Here is a 13,769-nt window from a genome sequence, read left to right as displayed (position 1 = left end):
CCTTGCTGCTTATACAGGTAGAGTGATGTGGAATCACAGTACTTCTCCCTGGATGAGGCAGTTTGATGGGACTCATAAAAGACTTAAGATCAGTGCTAAAGCGACAAGGCTAATGCCTGTCAGGAGGCTACTCTGGCTTTTGAGTGGGTCACAGGAGCCGATGATAGCCCAGCTGGCGAGGCTCATAATGCAATGTACACCGAGCAGTGTGCACAGTAGTCACACAGTAGGCATGGCTCTACTAGCCTCAAAGGCGGAAGACAAGTGTGACCTGGCTATCCGTGGAATTGAAGTGTCATGGGTATTGGGCTCTCCAATTATTGCTTGTAAATAAAACATGCTGGTATCCCTTACCATCTCCTGCAATTAGTCGTGGCCAACATGTGGTCTCTTGTGTCTGTGCAGCAGATGCTGCATCCACTGTCAGTTTCCTGGTCCCCATAGAGTGCGCACATAGCAGTCCTACCTTTTTTCCATCCCTGGCCAATCTGGACGAACGTCTGGTCATTTTAGGCACTCTCACCTACTAGAAGGTGCCTTGGCAATTAGTTCAGATTGGTATGCAAAGATGTACACTTGTTCTGATTGAATTCTGGTTTAACCTATTGGACAAACCTTCAGGAGATTTGGCCTCCAATACACCTGTATGCTGATGACACCCAGCTATACACCTATTCCCGTGACATCTCTGCACCTTTACTCCAAAACATCACCAACTGTCTGTCCGCTGTCTCTAACACCATGTCCTCTCTCTACCTAAAACTAAACCTCTCTAAAACTGACCTGCTGGTATTTCCACCCTCCACTAACCGACCTCCTCCTGACATCTCCATCTCAGTGTGTGGCGCCAACATAACTCCTAGACAACATGCCCGCTGCCTTGGAGTCATATTTGATTCTGATCTCTCTTTTACCCCCTACATCCAATCTCTGGCACGAACATGTCAGCTGCACCTCAAGAACATCGCAAGAATCCGCTCTTTTCTCACTGTGCACACGCTAAAAACGCTTACTGTTGCCCTCATCCACTCCCGGCTCGATTATTGCAACTCTTTGCTGATCGGCCTCCCCTGCACCAGACTCCACCCTCTCCAATCCATCCTGAATGCGGCAGCCAGGCTCATTTTCCTGTCCAGCCGATACTCGGACGCCTCTGCCCTGTGCCGGTCACTGCACTGGCTGCCCGTTAAATACAGAATTCAATTTAAACTCGCCACCTTCATCCACAAAGCCCTCCACAGTGCAGCACCCCCCTATATCGCCTCCCTCATCTCAATCCATCAACCAGCCCGGGCTCTCCGCTCTGCTAACGAAACCAGATTGAGCGCCCCTTTAATTTGAACTTCTCATTCCCGCCTCCAAGACTTCTCCAGAGCAGCACCAGTCCTCTGGAACGCACTACCAAAGGCTACCCGAGCAATCCAGGACTCGCGGAACTTCAGGCGTGCTCTAAAAACGCACCTCTTCAGGGAGGCATACCGATTCCCTAAACAAACCCCTCTGTACTCCGCCTGATAACATGCTCCCTGACCTACTGACTGCAATCTCTGCTAGCCATCATAAACCGCTCCTGCAGTCATACTGTTTCTGCCGTCACACGGCTAAATGTCTGACCATTGTCTATGTGTATATCACCCCTCACTCTCCACCTCGCCATACAGTGCACATCTCCAGCCCCTTTACCTTCTGTATCACCCCATTACTTGTAGTATGTAAGCTCGTTGGAGCAGGACCCGCACCCCTATTGTTTCCATCAATTGATTACTTTGTAACCGTGTTCTGTAATGTTTGTACTTTTGTCTTTCTGTATCCCCTGTCTATGTAAGCGCTGCGGAATATGTTGGCGCTATACAAATAAAGTTTATTATTATTATTATTAACCCATACTAGTTCTACCCAACTTTCCTGACTTCTCCTCTCATGACTTTGACTTATTTTTGGACCACATTATCTCTGTCTACTATCTGTCCTGACCCCTAGTCTTCTATCATTACACAAAAATTCTGCCTGTTCTGATCTCGGCTTGATTTCACAACCATATGTCTGTCTGCTACTCCTGTACTGTGTTACAGTTATACTGACCAGTTTGTGTCAACTGCTACAATACTGAGACTACTTCTAAGGGACTACAATGCAGGAGTCCATGGCAGCTTGTGGACTCCTGCATCGAAGACCAGATTAATGGTGTTAAAGGGTGAATACCAGGAGATCGATATGAGAGCTTGTTTTTTGAAGGACGAATTGTATTTTTTTCAGTGGCATCATTTTTGTGTACATATAATGTACTGTATAACTTTTATTAATTTTCTTTAGGGAGATTGGGGCAAAAAAAGAAATTCTACCATTTGGTTTTTGGATTTCATTTTACGGTGTTCAGTGTACAAAATAAATAATGTGATAACATTATTCTCTGGGTCAGTATGGTTTCGATGACCCTAAATTTATACAGGTTTTTTATGTTTTGCTATCTTTGTACATGAAAAAAATCCACTTTTTAAGTTTTTTTTTGAAAGATTTGCTTTTGTGTTGCCGCATTCCAAGAGTCCATCGAGGGAGCTCTATAAGTGCTTGTTTTTTGCGGGATGACCCCTAGTCTTCATTTATCCAATTTTTGGGAATATATAACATTTTGATTGTTTGGTTTATTTTTAACTAGAGGCAAATCTGAGGTGTTTTTTTTTAATTTTTAATGAAGTTTACCATGCATTACAAATAATATAATAAATCAATTCTGCAAGCCAGTGCAATTATGTCAATACCAAATTTATATAGGTTTTTTTTTGCAACTTTTTCACATTTATTTCTTAATGTATTTTTTGTTTATTGCTGCATTCAAAGACTCTTTACATTTTTATTTTTTTGTCAACAGTTTTGTGAAAAGGTTTTTTTTTTTGTAGGATAATTTGTACTTTTATAGTACCATTTCTTGATCCATGCAACGTTTTGATCACTTTCTATTCCATTTTTTGTAGGACGAGATAGGCAAAATTATCTATTAATCAATTAGTTTTTTGTATTATTTTCATGATGTGCACCATTACAAACAGAACAATAACACTTATGTGATTGTAAAGGGGGAAAGGTGGGGTTTTGGCATTTTTATTTTTTTTATACTTTTTATTTTTGTCCCACTAGGGGACTTGAATATCACCATTTTAGGGAGGAGGTGGTGTGTAGCGTAACAAACCCCCTCCCAAGGAAAGTCCAGTTGATCAGAATAAACAGCCAATTGAAGGAAAGTCTATTTTATTCATGACAGGTACAACATACAGGAATAAAATAGCCTTTCCTTCAATTGGTCTGACCAATTGGACTTTTCTTAAGAGGGGGGTTGTTACACTACACACCTCCTTCTCCCCGAACAAGTGGATTTCCAACAGTGAACTATTTCTCTTATGAGCACAGAAGGACTTTTCAACTTATTGTTTCTTTATTCATACCAAACTCTGCCTGGAGTTTTTTAAATTCCCCTGCAGCTCTCCAGTTTCTCCTTCCTGGATGTCCCACCTGGCATAAGAGGTTATCTACGTGCCTGCCAGGACTACAGGTGTGATAGCTGATACTTTTGCAAAGGGTATGGCTGCTCACACCAGGTAAGTCTATTTCTTTCCATTTTTTATCACCTATACCATTGTTTCACAACTATATTGGAGCGCTGTCCTGATCACTCGCAGTGGCAGGGCAGGCAAGGCTGATGATGATGGTGGCAGTACCTCATGGACACCAGCCTCCAGGGAACCGGAGGAATGTTGATTCTTCTCTATCAGCAGACTCTCCCTAAAAGGCAGACAAGGCAGAGGGGTTAGCGGTGGCTGGATGTACAGGAATGGCTTCAGGTAATCAGGCAAATCCACCACCTCCAGTCACTCCTCCTGTACCATGATACAGGGTGGTGATGTGGGCCTGGGTGGTGGGGCCACGGTAGCAGCACCAGCAGCATCTGAAGGGGTCTCTTCTGGGAGGTGCTCCTGTATCTCCTCTTCATCTTCAAAATATCGTTTTGCCACCTGACGCCCTAAAAGTGGTTCCACTCTTGGTCTATAAAATAACTCTCAGAGGCTACATGTGTGTAGTGGACCACTTTTTTTTGCTTGTATAGAGCTTGTCGACCACTAGACAAGCTTTTAAGACACAATCAAAGACATTTTGCCCAGTTTATAAAGTGTGGCAAGTTGGGGTTACTTCCCCGGGATCTCCTGCTTAGTTTCCCCTGCCCAGGGGTGGCAGCACCGCAATGATGTCCAGAAACAGGGTATTTCAGCATACGTATTCAGTTTACAAACAGTCTAGCATATTATATGCAACATGCAACTGCACACTGTTGTCCACCACAGTGCTCACAGCACCGCACACCGCTTCTTCCAGCGAACCTTCCAGGAAGGTGACTTCGCCCCGACAGGCGATGAGCGAGGGGCCGACTACCTCCTGTCCGCTCCATGCTTCCAGGTCCCTCACAGACCAGCACCAGGTCTACATAGACCTCAGGCCCAACAGGCCTCAATGGACCTAAGCTCCACAGGCTTCAAGGACCCTGAGTTTGTGAGGGAGGGGAAATTTAAATTGTGTAGCCGCACCCTTGCAGGTGCAGGTTAACTAAATCAAACACAATGACTGTGCTCAGAGGCCCTCTACAGGCCACTCTTGCTACTGCACTGTCCAAAAGTTTGAGTGGGGGTGCATTATTGGAATGCAAGAAGCTGGATAATCTATCAATAAATTGCCCGCTACCTGAGCCAATCTGACCAAAATGTTAGGAGGTGTTGGGATGCATGAGGACACGCACACAAGGCGACTGAGCTTAGGATGCCCTCAACAGACCACCAGTAGAGAGGATCATCTGATTGTCCGACAAGCATGAGCAGCTCTAACTGTTTCATTGTCCACAAGTGGCATCATTGTTACAGGCCCATGTGTCTGTCGGAGCCATTTCCAGGTACTTGGCTGAAGGACATTTAGTCTCATTATGCCCATTAGCTGTACTGCCTTTGAAAACCATTGACCATTGCCTCTGTTTCACAACACTGGACTGCTACAGAGTGGAATCAGGTTGTCCTCAGTAACAAATTCAGGGTTAGTTTGAACACTGACGACATTCGTGCTTGTGCCTGGAGACCTAGGGGGGAGCGGTTCAATCCTGCCTTTGCTGTGGAGCAGCACACTGTCCCCACTGCTGGTGTGATGGTCTGGGATGCCATCGTATTGTCAGGGTGTGCTGCTGGGATCTGTAGTACTAAGGTTCCTAGCAGCACAGCTTCACAGGTTGGGGTAATTGAGCTGGCTGGGTGTGGTATTATCCATCAGCCAATCCCCTTTAGTCTGCAGCACATAAGAACCAGCATCTCTCAGTAGTTGATGCTGGTCTTTGTACTGTTTAGATATATCTGTTTTGTTCCCACTCAGAGCTGCGTTTGCATGTAGGTCTGTTGTGTTTCTCTGCTTCCCAAAGACAGTTTGGACACCTGTAGTCCTCATTTGTAGCATATGCAGATCCCCTCATCCCTTCCCCTGACAGGTGCGGCCTCCAGACGTCTTATGTCTTGTCTGTGTGTCAGTTGGTGGATCCCTGACACGGTTCCCTATGTCAGCTTGGTGGCTGACTGTTCATCCTCCCCTTGGTAGGAGGACACTCTAGACTTGCTGTGGAGTTTCATCTGTGTGCATGTGAGCTCTGGGTGGGGTCCATGTTGTATGTACTACCTCTTGGAATCTGGAGTGAGCAGTCCTGTTCAATGCTCATTCTGTCTTTGTTTGTGATGTGACCAGGTTCTATGTGTGGGGGCTGCAAGAAAGGTTGTGTTGCAGCTTGCTGTGTGACTTGTGTTCTGTTGTCTGTCCTGTACAGTTTGCAGGGTGTCTTGTGTCCTGTTGTCTGTGCTGTTGTAGCTTGCAGTGTGAACTGTGTCCAGTGCCGCTGGACTCCTAGTTAGTGTAGGGACTAGCGGTATAGCCAGAAGCCGTAAAGTGGCCTGCTAGCTTCCACGTTTTCCTCAAAATGTCAACTAATACCTGGTATTTATATTCAGCTTTACTATCTGCTATTAGTGTTTGCATTTTGACTGCTGTGTTTTCTGGCTCTGTGTGTCTCCTTGTTCTGTCCACTTGTCCCTGTCATGTGTCGTATGTATGTGTCCTGTTCTGGTGGCATGGTTCCTAGGAGCCGAAGACTGCTGGGCCGCCCTTTATTGGGGCATTGTCCCCACTTAGGTAGGGCCAGTTGTCTGAAACCCATGTGTATTAATTGGTCACGACCGTGTGGGCCCCTTGCTTAGTTGACCACGTGATCGTAACATGTATATGATAGTCAGTCCCCCCTAGTAGTGGTACAAGGGACAATGACAGCTCAGCGATATGTTCAGGACATCCTGCAGCCACCTGTGTTCCTCTCATGGCGGCTTCCAAGAGGCATTTTCCAGCAGGACAATGCTCGGCCGCACACACAAAGGAGTCACAGAAATGTCTCCACAACATTGTCACACTTCTGTGGCTGCCCGGTTGCCAGATTTATCACCAATAGAACATATATGGGACTATCTGAGACACCAACTTCGACAGCCTACATGTTTGCATGATCTGGAGGCTTAGCTACAGTAAATATGAACCAATATGTTGCAGGATACCATATGGAACCTGTATGCCTCCATGCCTGCCCGTATCACATCTTGTATCCAAGCTAGAGGCGGTACAACAGGGTACTAGAGCCTCCCTTCATGTGATAAGCTGTCCACAATAAGTTATCCCTTCTGCTCTAATATTGTAATCACTTACTTATATCAACATTACAATCACATTACAATTCTGACAACTCCTTCTAGGTGCTTTATGTCTTCCAACAATGAGTGTATTTCTCACCCTCCTACATACCGCCAGGCAATCTGCTTATTTCTTGTGTATGCAAGTAATAAAGTATGATGAAATCCAACATGCCTGATCTTTTTTACTCATGTCATCCGACTTTGTTATACACGTGAGCTAGTTTGCAGAGTCAGCCAACCTTTTTCTGTGCATCAGCACTTTTAGATCTGGGATGAATAGGAAAACTGCCAACAGCACAACTTCAGAGCTAAATATAGGCGGACAGATATATGCACAGCCACCGTGACAGGTCCTGATCCAGAGAGGACCCCAATCGTCAATCCATGTAGATAAGAAAGATGGCAGCATGCGTGGTGCAGTTAAAAAGTTGATTTTATTCCTCCAAACGACATACAACGTTTCGACCCTTTACAGGTCTTTTTCAAGTGAGACGCTCTGCACAGGGGCAGAAAGCTATACAGCCAGTGTACAGTGGTAATAACTGCAGCTACTTCACCGCACCCAAGAAAAGGGTATTGTGAGACGCTCTGCACAGGGGCAGAAAGCTGTATAGCCAGTGGACAGTACTAATCAGTATCACCAATCGCTTCCACCCTTCTCTGTACAATCAAAGTCTTGCTAGTTTTGTTTTACTATTGTGTGATATGTGCAATGTGAGGCATGGACTCGTGGCACTTCTCCCAGAATGAGGCAACTAAAGTGTGTTATTAGGAGTAGTGGGGAGGCCACGGAAGCATTTGGGTGGGCTGTAAGTTAATGTCAAACCAGTAACCAAGTCGGCGAGGCAGCAAAGGGGCTGACAAGACAGCGGGCAATGCAGCTTATACTACTGCCATGAAGGGTGGCCACAGGCAGGTCTCAGCGGGCTGAAGGAAAGCCGAGTAACAAGCTGGTGATTTAGTGTGAGCCTGGCAGAGTGTGCAGTACTTGGGCAGGCTGACCAGAGCTCAAGTAGCCTCGGAGTTGGGTGTAAGCTCGTCAATTTCCATGAACACTATAGTGTTGCGAAGGGTATCAGACTCTCCAATGTTTTGCATGTACATGAAGCATAGCATTGGCCACAAAAAGTATTTCTCTCAAACATGTATCTCGTGGGTTTGTTTTCATTGGTGGTGAGCTGGTGGCTTGTTAGATGTAGGGACAGTGTGCAGAGTAAGTTCCCCTCTTATGGATATTTATGGATAAGTTCCCCTCTTATGGATATTTATCTTATGGTAATTCTGTATTGTTTGTTTCAGGAAGGTATATATAAGTGTAACACCCCATTAAACCTAATAATCAACTTCCGCATTCAAGGAAAATATGTGTGACTGACAGCTCAGGCATTTCAGTTGGGATAGTCATTGAATAAATATGCTAAATTGAAATTGATGTGCAAGGCACACATGACTCAGTAAGGAATATTATTTTCTAAATTTCTGACCTAGTTTCCCACCTCTGCTGCTCTTTGTCATGCGTAGCATACACTTTTTACTGCAGCCATTTGGCAAGCAAGCATAGTTTATGACAGATGTCCCAATGATGTACTGCTTTAAAAATAGAAAAGGGCACACAGCACGTGTGGAAAATTAAGAATAGAACCTCATCCTACGGAGAACTACCTAAGTATGAAGCTATTAAAACGAAAACCATTGTATGCAGATTAGAATAAAACACCATATTAACATTGAATGGCATTAGGAAGACAATGAACTGCCAAGCCCAGTTAATATACGTAATTGAATTTAATCCTTTGAGGACCAGGAGTTTTTTTTGCTTCCTCACTTTCAGAAAAGTTAAAGTTTTATTTTTCCATTGATTTAGCAATATCAGGGCTTGATTTTTAACCCATTAAGGACCAGGCGTGGTAAGTATATGGCGCCTGGTCCTGGGTCCTGGTAAAATTACGGTGGAGCTTTAAGCCTCCTGTCTCTGCAATCAATCAGAGACAGGACGGGCTGTCAGCTATTAGTAATAGCTGATAACCCAGAGGAGAAGGCAGGAGGGGTTTTAACCCTTTCTGCCTTTTCCTTCCCCGAGTACACAGTGCTCAATGAGCGCTGTGTACTAGAAAATGAAAGTGGAAGGGTTTCTTCCACTGCGGGAGTCGCAGGGTCGTGTGACCACCGGGATTCCCTGCTATAGCAGAGCTGCAGGGTCATACTAGACCCTGGCAAGCTATGCCAGTGACTAATGTCACTACAGGGGTTGTTTACCCCTGTAACTGGGGCTTCTATGGATGCCCCAACTACAGTGGGAAAGTGTCAAATAAAAAAAAAAGAAAAAAAAATGAATGTCCCCCAGAGGTCTTACATGACCTAGGGACATAGATCGTAAAAAACACAATTACATACACAAGTAAATAAAAGTTACAGAATAGAACAACAATATATATATAAGAAAGAAAATAACCCAAAGCTGATGCCAACCAAAACCATTGCCATATGCGCAGTGTAAGCCAAAACCACACATACTATATATCAAAACATCTGAAACAAATAGAGGAACCCATTACCATACTTTATTTTAGCTTTTAACCCCCAATAAAACAAAAAAAAATGGAAAAAAAAAGTCAGTGAAAAAAATATTTAAAAAATAGCTCTTTATGTCATGGAAAAAAAACAGCAAAAATAGTTTTGGTAGCTAAAGGAAACAAAATAGGGCAGTAAAACTTGACTTCTTACTTACCTTGCGAAGATGGCCGCCGGGATCTTCACCCTCGGTGGACCGCAGGTCTTCTGTGCGGTCCATTGCCGATTCCAGCCTCCTGATTGGCTGGAATCGGCACACGTGACGGGGCGGAGCTACGAGGAGCCGCTCTCCGGCACGAGCGGCCCCATTCAGAAGAAAGAAGACCGGACTGCGCAAGTGCGTCTAATCGGGCGATTAGACGCTGAAAATTAGACGGCACCATGGAGACGAGGACGCTAGCAACGGAACAGGTAAGTGAATAACTTCTGTTTGGCTCATATTTAATGCACGATGTATATTACAAAGTGCATTAATATGGCCATACAGAAGTGTATACCCCCACTTGCTTTCGCGGGACAACCCCTTTAAGGTACAAAACAGCTTGGTCCTTAAGAGGTTAAGAGTCAAGCCCTATTTTTTAATGGTGCGACTTAATATACTATGTAATATTATGAAAAACATTTTAAAAATTCTAGTTATAGAAATATGGTGAAATGGAGAAAAAACACAACTGCAACACTTTTATGGGGTGTTGTTTTGATAGTGTGGTGAAAATGACAAGGCAATGTTACTCTATGGCAGTGGTGGCGAACCTATGGCACGCGTGCCAGAGGCGGCACGCAGAACCCTCCTGGCTGGCACGCGTCACCATCGGCCGCTCACCACATTAGTGAATGCCTGCAGGGGCCGCGGCTCCCCTGCAGGCATTCACCCATCAACGCGCTGCCATCACCGCTGTTATCTGCGCTGATCCCTGCGCAGACTGTGAAGTCAGTGTGCAGCCAGGATCCTCCTCCCCTGTCCTCTGACGTCTCCTACTTGGTTCTGTGAGAGCAGAGGAGGAGGCATCCAGGAGCACACTGATGGTATTATTACTTCTGGGGGATCGTTGGGGGTGGGAAGGGGGTGCATTATTACTGCTGTGGGGACCGCTGGGGGTGGGGGGTGGGGCATTATTACTGCTGGGGGGACCGCTGGCGGTGGGGGGGTGCATTATTACTGCTGGGGGGACCCCGCTGGGGGGAGGTGCATTATTACTGCTGGGGGGGGGGGGGATTATTATTGCTGGGGGACTGCTGGGGAAGGGGGGGCATTACTGCTGGGGGACCGCTGGGGGGGAGGGGCATTATTACTGCTAGGGGACCGCTAAGGGGGGCATTATTACCACTTGGGGACCGGCATTATTACTGCTTGGGGACCTCTGGGGTGTCACTATTATTACTGCTGTGTGGTCGCTGGGGGAGTGTCACTATTATTACTGCTGGGGGCCACTGGGGGGAGGGGACACTATTATTACTGCTGGGGGCCACTGGGGAGGTGTCACTACTATTACTGCTGGGGGGCCGCTGGGTGGGGTGTCACTAATATTACTGCTGGTGGATGTCACTATTATTACTGCTGGGGGGCCGCTGGGGGGTGTCACTATTTTTACTCCTGGGGGACTGGCGGAGGTTGTCACTATTATTACTGCTGGGGGACCGCTGAGAGGTGTCACTATTATTACTGCTGGGGGGTGCTCTGGGGGGTGTCACTAATAATACTGCTGGGGGGCCACTTTGGGGAGTGTCACTATTATTACTGCTGGGGGGTTGCTGGGGGGGTCACTATTATTACTGCTGGGGGACCTTTGGGGGGTGTCACTATTATTACTGCTGGGGGAACGCTGGGGGGGTAACTAATATTATTGCTGGGGGACCACTGGTGGGTGTCACTATTACTACTGCTAGGGGGTGTCACTATTATTACTGCTGGGGGGCCGCTCTGGGGGGTGTCACTGATATTACAGCTGGGGGGCATCGCTATTATTACTACTGGGGGGTCGCTGGGGGGATCACTAATTTACTGGGGGCCGCTGTGGGATGTCACTATTATTACTGGAGGGTCACTATAACCGCTGGGGTAAGTTTACAGGTGGCGGAAATGGGCAGGGCTGTTTCAAAATAGACAGCATGTAGATTTTGACTGATTTTTGGATGCGGAAATGCTGCAGAATTTTCCACAGAACTTCCCGCTGAGGACATTCTGCAGCATTTCCGCATCCAAAAAGCAGTTACAATCTGCACGCTGTCTATTTTGAAGAGGCCCTGTCCTTTTTAGAGCGATGGGGGTAAAATCATACGTTGTGATAAGCCCCACCCTGTGATGTGTTGGCACTTTGCGGTAAATAAGTGGGTTTTGGGTTGCAGTTTGGGCACTCGGTCTGTAAAAGGTTTGCCATCACTGCTCTATGGGATGGGGCAGTACGATTATAGCAATACCAAATTTACAGTATATTTTTTTTACGTTGTACTACTTTAAAAAGTTAAAAAAAAAAGTTTTCTTAATCAAAAAATATACTTTTGTCGCCATTTTCTGAGGCTCATAACTTTTTTTTTATCAATGGAGCTGTGTGAAGGCTAATTTTTTTGCGGGCTCAGCTGTAGCTTCTATTGGTACCATTTTGGGATGCATATGACTTTTTGATAATTTTTTCTTCCGTTTTTTTGAAAATCAGGGTGACTAAGAAAAGCACAATTCTGTTATTTTGTGGGATAAATAATGCAATATTTTAATGGCTTGGACTTTTACAGACGCAGAAATTTAATGATGAATTATTAGGTTGTGATGTTGCATAGCGGTATTATTGTGATTTGACTGTGAGACATATGTCAATGCCAAATTTGCTATGAACCTTAGGCCAGGCTGATAAAAGCAGGTCGGATTCTGGCTGTGAGCTGATTTAGTGACGCTGTGTACCACACTTTACTGTATTGTGCATGATTGCGGAGGCTCGCAGGTGGAAGGAGATGGAGAAAGAAATGCAGTCCTAAGCTCTCGCTCACAACCTGAAGGTTGCAAGTTCAATCCCCCCATGGTTCAAGTAGCCGGCTCAAGGCTGACTCAGCCCTCTGAGGTCAGTAAAATGAGTACCCAGCTTGGTGGGGGGTAATAAGTAAATTACCTGAAAGCGCTGTGGAATAAGTTGGCGCCATACAAATAACAAGATTTATTTTTATTTTATTTATGTGCGAACAGTAATGAACGAGTGCCACTAGACATTTTGTCAATTGCCGATCATTACAGTGGGCCAGTTCTTAGTCGATCTAAAAAGATGCTAAAGGCCCATTCGTACAAGTTGAATATCAGACACATGTCCGTACGCCTGATCTTAGAGCCAGGGACAGCGATCAGCTAATGAATGAACGAATGGGGTTATGAACGGCTGGTTTATGGGGTGAATGATTGTACTAATAATTATTGTTCCATCCCTTAACAGCAATTCTCAGCCTGCATGAAATAAAAGTAACCGAGCACCAATTGACGTGCTTGCGATCAGCACTCGTTACATGGGGCCAAGAATCGGCCCCTGCAAAATGGCCCTTAGTGTTGTTGGCTCAATAACCATGTTCCTGAATAACTTGTCATCTGAAAGGCACACTTGCCCAGCTTGGCACAATTATGCAAAGAACAAAATGGGACTCTAATGCACTTAATTAGCTTTTATTGCCTCACTTGGTTAATTTTACTGGCTATACAACATGTAGAACATAAATAATTCATCATATATGGAAGATAACATTAATTTTCTGGTCTGATCAGCATAATGGGATGTACATACAGAATCTCAGGCTACATCGCCACAACTACAGCTGCTGTTTCAATCGTTGCAACTGTAACCATGTGTACTTACTATCAGAGAACATACCGGAGCCGGCGGCGGGTGAGTGACGTTTCTGTGTGGGGCTCTGCTAGCCCCGCACAGAAATAGGACATGCCGCTGTTTGTTTGCCGTGTGAGATTTTGCGCGGCCAAACTGCGGCCGTCTGCATAGGATTGCGTTTGTTAACGCAATCCTATGCAGGCTTCCAGCGGCGGAAATTCCGCCGGAAATCCCGCTGCGGAATTTCCGCTCGTGTGCAGGGGGCCTGAGGCAGCTAAAATGCACTGTATTTACTGTTTTCCTTTTTTATTTTCTTTTACACTTGCTTAATGTTAACACAAAACACCACTGCCAACTAAATAAGCTGCATTTCCTGGGTGGCATGATATGTGACAACAGAAGGCCCCCGAAGTGCATAGTAACAGTATGTTAGGCTGAAAAAAGACATATGTCCATCCAGTTCAGCCTGTTACCCACAAATGTTCATCCAGAGGAAGGCAAAAAAAACTCAATGAGGTAGAAGCCAATTTTCTCCATTTAAGAGAAAAAAATCCTTCCTGACTCCAATCTGGCAATTAGAATAATGTCTGGATCAGCAACCCTTCTGAAGTTATTAATGATTCTAACATATAATATTACATCGCTC

The sequence above is a fragment of the Eleutherodactylus coqui genome, chromosome 13 (genome assembly GCF_035609145.1).
Source record: "Eleutherodactylus coqui strain aEleCoq1 chromosome 13, aEleCoq1.hap1, whole genome shotgun sequence".
NCBI classification, from domain to species: Eukaryota; Metazoa; Chordata; class Amphibia; order Anura; family Eleutherodactylidae; genus Eleutherodactylus; species Eleutherodactylus coqui.
The sequence above is the reverse complement of the archived record's forward strand: the minus strand, read 5'-3'. Positions refer to the sequence as shown.